Source organism: Lolium perenne, chromosome 3 (assembly GCF_019359855.2).
Source record: "Lolium perenne isolate Kyuss_39 chromosome 3, Kyuss_2.0, whole genome shotgun sequence".
NCBI classification, from domain to species: Eukaryota; Viridiplantae; Streptophyta; class Magnoliopsida; order Poales; family Poaceae; genus Lolium; species Lolium perenne.
In genome coordinates, this window is record NC_067246.2 from 7,635,175 (window position 1) to 7,647,069 (window position 11,895).

The following is an 11,895-nucleotide window of genomic DNA, read 5'->3' on the forward strand; positions in this document are numbered from 1 at the left end:
GTAATGCGCAACTTCGCTTCAACCGATGATGTATGTTTGGGCGGCAGCCTTTGAATTAAATCGAAGGGACTGTGCCTGCCATCGACTCCGTCGCTTGTTAGTACTTCTGTAGTTTAAAGTACCGGCATGGGCCTTGTTTGTAAGTATATAATTGTGTATCCTTGCTATTCGCAGCACTCTCGTAATCTTGAGCCTTTAGCAAAAGGATATTTATATGTTATAAGTCCCGTTGATTACCATCTATTGCAGCGCTCGTATTTTCAGAGGCTTTTTTAGATGATAACTTTAGGTATAAAGAGTCTTTAAATTTGCTTGAATTCCAGCGAACCAGCGCTCTCGTTGGGAGTAGTAAAAATAGTTGGAGATCTTCATGTCTTCCAGCGCTCCCGTCAGGAATAGTAAAAATAGTCGGAGATCTTCATGTCTTCCAGCGCTCCCGTCAGGAGTAGTAAAAATAGTCGGAGATCTTCATATTTTCTTGAATTCCAGTGCTCCCGATAGGAGTAAATGCAATAGTTCGAAGATATTCCAGGAGCCCCTGAGTAATTCCAGCGCTCCCGATGGGAGCGCATCGGGTCAATATTATATAAGTTGATATCCATTGAATATTTCAGACGATGAATCCATGGACCCGAGAATGTAACAGATCAATATTATATAGCCATAGGAGATAAATCCATTGAGAATCATAGATGATGAAGCCACCGACCCGGGAGTACATCGAATCATTTATATAAGATGATATCCATTGTTAACCATAGGTGATGAAGACATTGACCCGAGAGTTTATTGGGAGAAGATATATCCAGAGCCGAAGAAGATAAATCCTTTAGCTCGGCTTGCGGCGAGGCCAATATGGAAGCGGGTTGCATTGCGAACGCAGTCGAGGTAATCAATATTTGATGTGACGGGCGCAATTGAAGTAATCATCCGACCAAAGATAGTCCATGTGGCGGACGCAGTCGAAATAGTTACACCACCAAAGATAGTCCATGCGGCATGCGCAGTCGAAATAGTTGCATCAACAAAGATAGTCCATGCGGGCGCAGTCGAAATAGTTGCACCACCAAAGATAGTCCATGCGGCAGGCGAAGTCGAAATAGTTGCGCCACCAAAGATAGTCCATGCGGCGGGCATAGTCAAAATAGTTGGCGCCACCAAAGTTAGTCCATGTGGCAGGCGCAGTCGAAATAATAGCATGGCCAGAAATAATTGATGTGGCGGGCATAGTCGAAGTAATCGCCCAGCCAGAAATAATTGATGTAGCCGCGCGGCGCCTGGCCAGCGTTGCCGATAAAGAAGACGTAGTTGATATGTCCGCCACGGGAGAGCACCCGAATATATCAAGTCCGTGCCATCGGGTCCATGACATGCGAGCCCCTAGTATGACGAGTGCGTGACAGCGGGCGCGGTCATCCGAGCAGAATAGTTGAGACTTCGTTTCAATCTGCAGTTATATTGCGGTGCAAAAACCTGCATGCAAATGATAGTGCGAGCCGAAAGATATTTGGCGAAATAAATGTTGTAAATAGTAGCTAATTGAAAAATAGCACCTGATATATTTGTATCGGGTGAACGATGGGCGGACTCGCGAACTTGACGGGTCCCCGAGCATGGTGAACCGTCACGTCTTCCGATCGACTCGGCAGGTGTAGTTTTCTTCAGAATTGTCCCTCACACATTGCTTTCCCTTGGGACTTGCACTCTCGCTTTAGACCAGACAATTCCTGCATGCCTTACGCATCAGACCGATTCATCTTGATAGTCCTGATTCATCTTTTCCTTGGGAGCGCTGGTGGTGGATGACTGCCATCTGGTTCGTATCGTGGAGTCGAAGTGTATTCGGCTGGCGGCCAAGTCGCTGTTCTTGATATTTTTGTGTTGTTCCCGTGTCAGCTCCACATACACAGATTCAATGGCAATAGCTTCACGTAAATGACCTTCTTGTCTTCCTGGAACGGGGTCTTGGGACTTGATCTGCCGCGGCTGCTGCTTTTGGATCCTATAGTCCTCCAGTCTACTTGGTCCAGCCTTCTTTTTCTTCTACGTGAAACGCAGCCGAGTCCTGTACAAACTCGGCTTGATCGATCTTGGATGGATTGGATCATGAACCACGGCATGACTGAAAATTTCCGTTCTTCCAAGTTGATCGTCGGTTTTGAACTATGCGGCAGATGTAATCTAGCCGATTGTTGTTGATGAAGGATCCCGCCCGGATGACGAAATCCAGCGTCGCGTTTCCCACGGACGGCGCCAATTGACGAGGCGGTTCCTCGGCAACGCCCACCATGAGGGGCTTGGGTTTTAGATAAAGGCGACGATGGAAGTTCCGGGAGCGAGGGTAGACATGACGTACCCAGGTTCACGTCCCCGCGGTGGATGATCGCTACGTCCCGCTAGCAATCCACTATATGAATATATGTGTACAGGGGGCCGCCATAGGCAGAGTTGTTGTATCTAGTCTAGTTCTAATCTGCGGGTTGCGATGTCTAGGCGTGTCGCCTCTATGATTTATGTTTCTCAATATGTGTCCCTAAGGGGTGCCCCTGCCTGGCTTTATATATCAGCCAAGCTAGGGTTTACAAGAGTCCTAGTAGGATTCGTATTGGAGTCTTCTTTCCTTGTAGTCCAAGTTGATTTTCCTTGTGGGTCCAGCTTGTTGAGTCCTTGTGCTGTTCCAGCTTCATAGTTTGCACCGGGTATGGTAATGTCGAGTACCCGAAGGGTTATGCCCACATCAGCCGGGAACAAGCTCAAGGACTTCGTCAAACAGTAGAGGTAGTTAGAACTACTGTCCACCTAGCACAAGATGAGCCAATGAATGTGCTTTGCACATTCTGTTTTGAGACCTCTGAACTATGTTCTAGAGAGTATACATGCACCGATGTATTTGTTAGGAAATGACAACTAGTATTCACAGAGGGCCATAGGCCAGTACATGTACATGTGTGACAATGTGCAGGTAAGCCCCTCATACACTGGGGAATACAAGAAAAGGGACTATACAACTCTAACACCCCCCTCAAACTCATGGTGGATCAACAACACTGAGTTTGGAGAGAAAGAAACCATGCTGTGCTCTAGTCTGGGCCTTCGTGAAGAAGTCAGCAAGATGTAGCTCTGAAGGCACATAATGAAGAGCCATAACCTGATGCTGCACAGCATGACGCACATAGAAGGCATCAACACCGATGTGTTTGGTGAGCTCGTGCTTCACCGGATCACGCGCAATGCTGATGGCACCAGTACTATCCGATAAGAGAGGAGTCGGGGCGTCAGCAGAAACACCAAAGTCCGCAAGTAACCAGCGTAACCAAGTCACCTCAGCCGTCAAGAGAGCCATCGCTCGCAACTCAGCCTCGACACTCGAACGAGAGACTGCAACCTACTTCTTGGTCTTCCAAGCAATGAGAGAGCCACCAAGAAAGACACAGTAGGCAGAAAGAGACTTGCGATCCTCTGGATCGCTAGCCCAGGTAGCATCTGAGTAGGTCTGGAGCTGTAAGGAGCTGGAGCTAGGAAAGAAGAGACGACGGGAGATAGTGCCACGAAGATACTGGAGGACACGAAGGAGATGACTATAGTGGACACTAGTGGGAGCAGACATGAACTGACTCAGAATGTGGACCGGGTAGGAGATGTCAGGACGAGTGAAAGCAAGGTAGACAAGGCTCCCAACCAGGTGACGATAGCGAGTCGGGTCCGGAAGAGGATCACCATCAGTGGCACAGAGGCGGACATTGAGCTCCATAGGAGTCTCGACAGTGTGCTCATCACCAAGAGCGGCACGAGTGAGAAGGTCCTGAATATACTTCTCCTGGGAGATATAGAAGCCATCGGAGGTAGAGGAAACCTCAAGCCCAAGAAAGTAGCGGAGAGGACCAAGATCAGTCATGAGAAACTGATCACGAAGACGGGCCTTGACAAAGGCAATGTACTCAGGGTCGTCACCTGTGATGATCATGTCATCGACATAGAGGAGAAGGAGAGTCCGACCACGAGAAGAAGTGTGAACAAAGAGCGCAGGGTCATGTGCGCTAGGGACAAAACCAACAGAGGTCACCACAGAGGCGAAACGCTGAAACCAGGCATGAGGGGCTTGCTTAAGGCCATAGAGAGAGCGTCGGAGATGACAGACCATGCCATCGGGAATAGAGTAGCCAGGAGGTGGCTGCATGTATACCTCCTCACGTAACTCACCATTAAGGAAATCATTCTGCACATCAAGCTGAGAGACAGACCAGCGACGAACAGAAGCAACGGCAAGGAGAGTACGAACAGTGGTCATGTGAGCCACGGGAGCAAAGGTCTCATCATAGTCACGGCCATGCTCCTGCTGAAAGCCACGAGCGACAAGACGAGCCTTGTAGCACTCAAGAGACCCATCGGAGCGAGTCTTGATCTTATAGACCCACTTGAAGGTGATGGGACGAACAGTGGAAGGATGAGTGATAACATCCCAGGTGCCAGTACGCTCAAGAGCAGCAATCTCCTCAGCCATCGCTAACTGCCATTCGGGATGAGCAAGAGCATCCCGATAAGAGGTCAACTCAAGGACAGCAGAAAGACCGTAGTGAGTGGGAGAATAACGGTCAGGAGGGGGACGAGGATGAGCACGAAGATGATGAGTCGGCTCGGACGGAGAGGGCATCACACCAGAGGTGGAGGGCATGTCAGGAGGAGCAGTATCATCCTCACGTGGACGACGGGAATAGTGAAAGGGGTAGGGAGGGACCACCGTAGGCGAGGAAGGTGACATGGGAGAGGAAGGTGTGGAGTGTGGGGAAGGTGGAGAGGGGGGACTGGTGGGTGAAGAGGGAGAAGGTGGTGAGAGACTCAGTGTAGCAGGGACCTGAGGCACAGGAGGAGGTGAGGCTGGGAACATGAGAAAAGAGTTATCATCCACCGAGGAGGAAGAGGAGGAGGGACGCGGGTAGAAAGGATGGGACTCATCAAAAGTGACATCTCGAGATATGCGCATCCGACGACCAATAGGATCCCAACACTTATATCCCTTGTGCTCGGGGCTGTAGCCAAGGAAGGCACACTCAACAGATTGAGCAGTCAGCTTGGTGCGTTCACGTGGAGCAAGAAGAACATAGCAAACGCAACCAAAAAGACGAAGGGTCGAGTAATCAGGAGTGTGACCAGTAAGACGCTCAAGAGGAATACCACCCTGCAAGGCTGTGGAGGGCTGAAGGTTGATGAGATAGGTGGAAATAGACACAACCTCAGCCTAGAAGTGAGGAGGAAGAGAGGCAACGATCATCATCGCACGAGCCGTCTCAAGCAGGTGGCGATGCTTGCGCTCAGCCACACCATTTTGGGCATGGGCGCCAGGGCAGGAGAACTGGGCAAGAGTGCCCTGCTCAGCAAGAAAATCACGCAACAGCTGGGAGATATACTCACCAGCAGAATCAGCCCGAAAGACACGTATAGGCGTGGAAAACTGAGTATGTACCATGGCAGCAAAACGCTTATATATCGAGAGAACCTCGCTGCGAGAAGTCATAAAATAGATCCAAGTGTGACGAGAGAAATCATTGATAAAAATAACATAGTAGCGATGACCCCCTTGGAAGCAAAGGGAGCGGGACCCCATACATCAGAGTGGACCAAATCAAAAGGACGCTGAGAAACAGACTCACTAGTAGGATAGGGTAACTGATTTTGTTTACCAAGCCTACAACCATGACAACCCTGAAGCGAGACATCTCCTGAGACAGGCCCTAGAAGAACTCGACGAAGTAAAGACGATAAGCGAGAACCACAAAGATGACCAAGACGATGATGCCACTGCTGAAAGGAGACGGTAGTGGAAGCAGCAAGCACACGTGGTGAAGTGGTGGAAGAAGGAACATGAAGCCAATCAAGCTCCCAAAGTCCCTGGGAGTCACGGCACCGAGCGCCAGCCCCAACCAGTGCCCAGTATGAGTGTCCTGAACAGAACAAGAATCAACATCAAGAATGACCGGACAACCAGAATCAGTAAGTTGAGCAGCGAAAAATAAGTTCATGGTAAGACGGGGAACATGAGAAACATTAGGAACAGAAAAGGAGGGAGTAGAAAGAGTGCCACGACCAGCAACAGGGAGAGAAGTACCATCGGCAGTAAGAACACGAACAGGAAGAGGAAGAGGACGAAGAGAAGAAAGAGAGGAAGAATCAGGAGACATGTGAAAAGAAGCTCCAGAATCCAGAACCCACGAAGATGTACCTGACGGTGTCGAGGAAACAGCCGCGGAGGCAGCAGTACCCGTCGAAGCAGAGCCGGAGGAGGCAAGAAGACGCTAAAGTCTCGCTATATCCTGCTCAGTGAAGCCGGTGGTGACAGGAGCTGAAGGTGGAGCACGAGGAGGCACACCCCGCTGCTTCTGATAGCAGTCAGACTCAAGGTGACCAGGCCTCCGACAGTGAGTGTAGAACCGAGGAGGACGAGGGCGACCCCCACCGCGATAAGGGCGGGCTCCTCCAGAAGCAGCCGGCGCTGGTGTGGGTAAAAGCGGCGGTGCAGGTGCAGTGGGAACTCGAGCAGCAAGAACAGAAGGTGTCCCAAGCAGTCCAGCACCACGCAGACGAGTCTCCTCATCACGAAGCTCAGTCAGCACCTCTGAGATAGGAAGACGGCCTCGAGCAAACAACTGAGCACGACGGGGCTCAAACTCTAGACAAAGTCTAGACAGGAACTCATGGATCCTCTGAAAGTCCATATCTGAACGTACTGTCCGGCAACACTGGCAAGTACCACAGACATCACTGCGAAGGGAGTCGAGCTGGCGCCAGATCGTCGCACTCTGAGTGTTGAACTCATCAACAGTAGAGTCACCCTGCTGAAGATCATGTTCCTGACGCAACACAGACAAGTACAGAGAATCCCCAGAAGGCTGATAGCGCTGATGAAGGTGAGACCACATCTCGGCAACAGTAGCGAGGCCCATAAACTCAGAAGCAAACTGTGGCTGAATACTCTGCGAAAGAACAGCGGCAGCTCTAGCATCCTCATCACACCACTGAGTAAAAGTAGCCTAACTATCGTGGTAGGAGCCAAGAGCCTCTGAATAGGCAAGTACCTGCTCCTCATATGCCTCATCAGTAGCAGCCTCAGCAGACTTGGCTGCATCCCGATCAGCCTGAGTAGCATCCTCAGCAAGGGCCCGTGGCACGGACGGTGGAGTAGGAGGCACATGAGCAGTGGGGTGCGGCGGACAAGAGACCTCGCCGGTAAGAACACCCCACAGCCGAAGACCACGCATGTGAATGCGCATAAAGGCAGCAAACTCCCCATAGTTGGTGCCGTCAAAGATCACTGGGCACCGAGGAATACTGACATAGCCAGATGCGGAGGATGCCATTTTTTTTGGAACCAGATCTAGATCTGGCAGAACTGGCCAGAGACGCAGCTGCAGCCCGAGCAGCGACCGGGAAGGGGCCGGCCGGAGGTGAAGCCGGCCTGGGCGGGGCGGAGGAGGCCGGAGGCGGGGCAGGGTCGGCCGGGGCGGCCGGAGATGGTGGCGAAGCCAGCCGGGGCAGGGCGGAGCCGGCCGGAGGCGGAGCAGGGCCGACCGAGGCAGCCGGAGACGGGGCAGGGCCGGAGCGGCCGGATCTGGCCGGTGATGGCTGCTGCACGGGCTGGCACGACCGGGGCTGGACGGAGTCGGCCGGAGATAGGGCAGGGCCGACCGGGAGAAGAGAAGAAGAGGCAGGCCAAGATGGCCGGAAAGCTCGCCGGAAAGATCGTCGGCGGCAGCACGGAGTTGCTACGTGCAAGAGGAGCTAAACCATGGCTCTGGATACCATGTTAGGAAATGACAACTAGTATTCACATAGGGCCATAGGCCAGTACATGTACAGGTGTGACAATGTGCAGGTAAGCCCCTCATACACTGGGGAATACAAGAAAAGGGACTATACAACGCTAACAGTATTCATATCTCAATTTATCCTACCGTGATGTTAGAATTTAGAGAGGTTCTTATACAATACTTCGTTGAGTAATATGCCGCCACTGAATAAATAATTATTCTCTACGAGATATTTGTGCACTATACTGTTTGCTTTGGTTTTTTCCTAGTCCGTGCTTTATTTTACTCTATTTCAGCATGTACTTGAAATATATTTCTGGTATTATTACGATGGCATGGCAACGTGCAAATGTGTGCATGGCATTGTGGTGGACTTTCCTCGTGCTGTTTGTCCAACATGTTTGTGGGATCTACTTGATCTATTATGGTGTTCGTTGACTTGTTTTTGCTGATCACTGTGATCAATTTTATACAGGAAATTGTGAAAATAAATGATGTAGATTAAGCTCCGAATTGCAAAGTGTGGTACTGTTATCTGCACTGCCAAATAGGCAACGTCGTAAATGTAGTTTACCCATTTTGGCATCTAGAAAAGTTCATCTACTAGTCTCACAAACCTGTTGCGTTCCTACTTAATCCTACAATCGTCGCTACAGAAGACATTGTTACTCTTTCTATCAAACCACAACCTTTGCTCGCGCAGGCGCACCGATTATGGCGCCGCTTTAGCAGCGATCGCACTAGTAGAGGATCCCCCTTTAGTACCGGTTCCAGAGGGCCTTTCGTACCGGTTAAGCAACCGGTACAAAAGGTTCGGTACAAAAGACCCCCCCTTTGGTACCGGTTCCTTACGAACCGGTATTAAAGGCACCTCCACGTGGGCACGCAGGAGAGCACAGGGCGAGGGAGCTTTGGTACCGGTTTGTAATACGAACCGGTACCAAAGGCTACCTGCCACGGCAGAGAAAATGCATAAATCTCTGCCGCGGCAGAGAATTTATGGTTTAGGGTTTTAGGAGGGGTTTAGGGGTATCAGACCGTTTCATATCGCGTCGATGCGCCTGCTTCGCGTTTGGGTTTAGGTAGTACATAAAGATAAAGGTGATGCATATCAACTTGGTGCATATAATATAACACATGTAATTGCATAAGATCACAAATTAAGTAGTACATGCATGAAGATCGATCTTCATGCATATATAGTGGTACTCTCCGAGGCATACTATCTATTACATGTAGCATAGTGGTACTCTCCGAGTCAAACTATATGTTACATGTAGATCTTCATTCATAGCGGAACTCTCCGAATGGCGGTATGACGTCCCGAAGGAAAAATCCCGCCAATTCATCGCCAATTGCTTTGAATCGGTCCTCGATTGAGATCCTGTCCCGCTTTCTTGCCAACTGTAAAAGAATGAGATACAAATGAATACATGAGCTATGTGTGTGTGCATATATATATATCTAATCACAATCAAACAATTATTACTCAAACTAAGCACAACTTATGGTAACAAAATAAATTTGTGAATATTGTTTTTGTACCTCTTTATTTGTTTCATTATTCGTTCTCTCGCTGACAATTCTCTGGATGTACTCGCAAATGTAGTATCCACATAGATTAGTCCCCTCTAGTTGTTGCGGGCATTTTGTAACATCCCAACTTTTCAAATCAATGAAGAAGATCAACTCACTTTTTCCAAATTTTGGAGCCAACAAAAACTTTAATTGAATTCATGGTGTGGTACTTAGTGTTCATGCTTTTATGATTGTGTTATTGCCATGATGATTGTTTGAAGTGTTTAACCATGTTCTAAACCCTAAACCATGCCAAATGGAATCAAAGAGGGACAAAGAAAAAGAAAAGAAAATCAAAATAACATCACATATGAGCCTATGGCCATTTTTGGTAAAATCCTAACCTAGGCCATTCTACTTTGTGTAAATGGTTTGGAAACCTTACTAAGCCCAAAATACTACCTTTTGACTCAAAGAAACACAAAACAAATCAAAGGAAATTTCAAAAACAAGTTACATGTGATAATGGTCAAATCTGCCATTGTTAACATGATACCCACTTTGAGCCCTTGTATTAAGAAATTCCTAAACTAAACTTTCCCAACTCTTTTCTCCTCATCCAAGAGCACATCAAGGTGAAAACTTTTGGTGTTAACCAACCATGCAAATTCTTTCTCAATCGCTTAATATAAGGAGGCCAAGTGGCAACATTGAATCAGATTTCAGATTATACCAAATTTGGATTTCACAAAACCTTGTCCATTTTACAAACCAACACCACCACTGTCAACACCCGGATTTTTAAGTCCAGATGCCTATTATGCCATACATCGCAATCCCAGGAAGATTGTTTTTGAGAGACATAACAGTTGAATATCATAGAGTCATCATTCATTACAAACCATAGTCGTCTTACAACAATAGATCACATGATCCACACTTACAATAATAGTTGATCTAATGATCAACACACACACAACACATAGCGGAAGCGAAGTTGTAGTAGTCCATCTAATCCACAGGCAACGCTTGACGTTAGAAGACGATCCTAGTTGTCGTAGACGTCCTGCTGCCCGTCATCCTGATACTGCTACTCTTCTTCATAGTCTGGCCATTTGAATAGTCAGGGACACAGCCATGAGTACTTTAGAGTACTCGCAAACTAATACTAGTGTAAGTACTAACAGTTTTAGCAAGAGGATTCTAAGCTCTAGGTTTATTTGCAAAAAGCTAGTTTTATTTCGTAAGCACTTAATAATCAAAGACTCTTCATTTGCCTAACTTAACTCAAGTGGGAACATTAGTGTCATTCCCACCACTCTGTTGACTCAAGTCAAAGTCACCTTTCAAGTTCAAGTCACAAATCACCAATCACCATTTGAAAAGTTCTGATGACGGAACAATATGGCATTTCCAACTGTCCATGACCGCGGACGCGGCTATTCGAATAGGTTAACACTCTGCAGAGGTTGTACTCTTGTGCCACAACGTTTGATTTCATCCGTCAGGGATAGCCCTGAATAATCATACTCAGTATGCGGATCATCAACCATAACCTTTCACTTACATACCATAGTACAGGCACCTCTCCCCATGAGCTTGGCCTCCCAGTGATAACCATCTGCTATCCTGGGAACTGCACAGGGCTTGGGTAGGATATTCACCTCAATCTCACATCATTTCCCATTCCACGGAGGCAGCCTCGGTGTAACCCCTATGACGCTTGTTCAGAGGGAACCCATACTAAAGTACATAAACTTCCAGTTAAGCCCTACCCATAATCAGGTATTGTGGGGGTACTCTAAAATTGGAATGGTATCGCATCCGAACCCAACCATCAGTTTTTGTCAGAAACACCGGGTCATTCAGTGGTCATATTCACCTACAAAACTTTTCAATGGAATGCCTCATCATTCCAAGGTTTTCAATTCAGTTGAAAACACTAGCTCCACCTAGGGTAGTCAATTTTAATTTTAGCAGTAGCCACTAGTCATGAGAGGTGCTAACTAAGTTTTAGCTATCTAGGCTAAGTTTGATACTCTTGTACCACTCTATACTTAGACCAAAGTTAACTATAAAAGTAAGCTTTGAGAAACAAAGTAAAAACCTGTAAGGTTAAAATCTTGGGATTGGATCAGTAAGCATAAAGTAAGAGTGCAAAGGTGCCTTGCTCTAGTAGAGCTTGGCATTAGAGTGACTTGCAAGAGTATAGCTTGCCTTGATTGGTACAGTGATCAAAGTTTTCTTCTCCTTCTTCTTCGTAGAAGACCTCCTCCTCCTGGTAGTCCTCGGTACTAGCGTCTATCAACGGATACGAGGCATATAATCACCATACAATTCTTAGGGGCTAGACTAAACACACAAATGGTTCACATAAGCTATTCTAGCACCACCACGTTATTAACATGTGGGTTGACTTGGTGTTCTTGTTAAGGAAAATAATTTCCTCTAATTGAAAGTATTTCTTAGGGTTTCCATTTAGTTCTTTGGAGAAATAATTTCCTCTCATTGAATCTTGTTAAGATTTAATCTCCTCAATTAATAAAGTATGAACACATGTTGACCAAGGTCAACA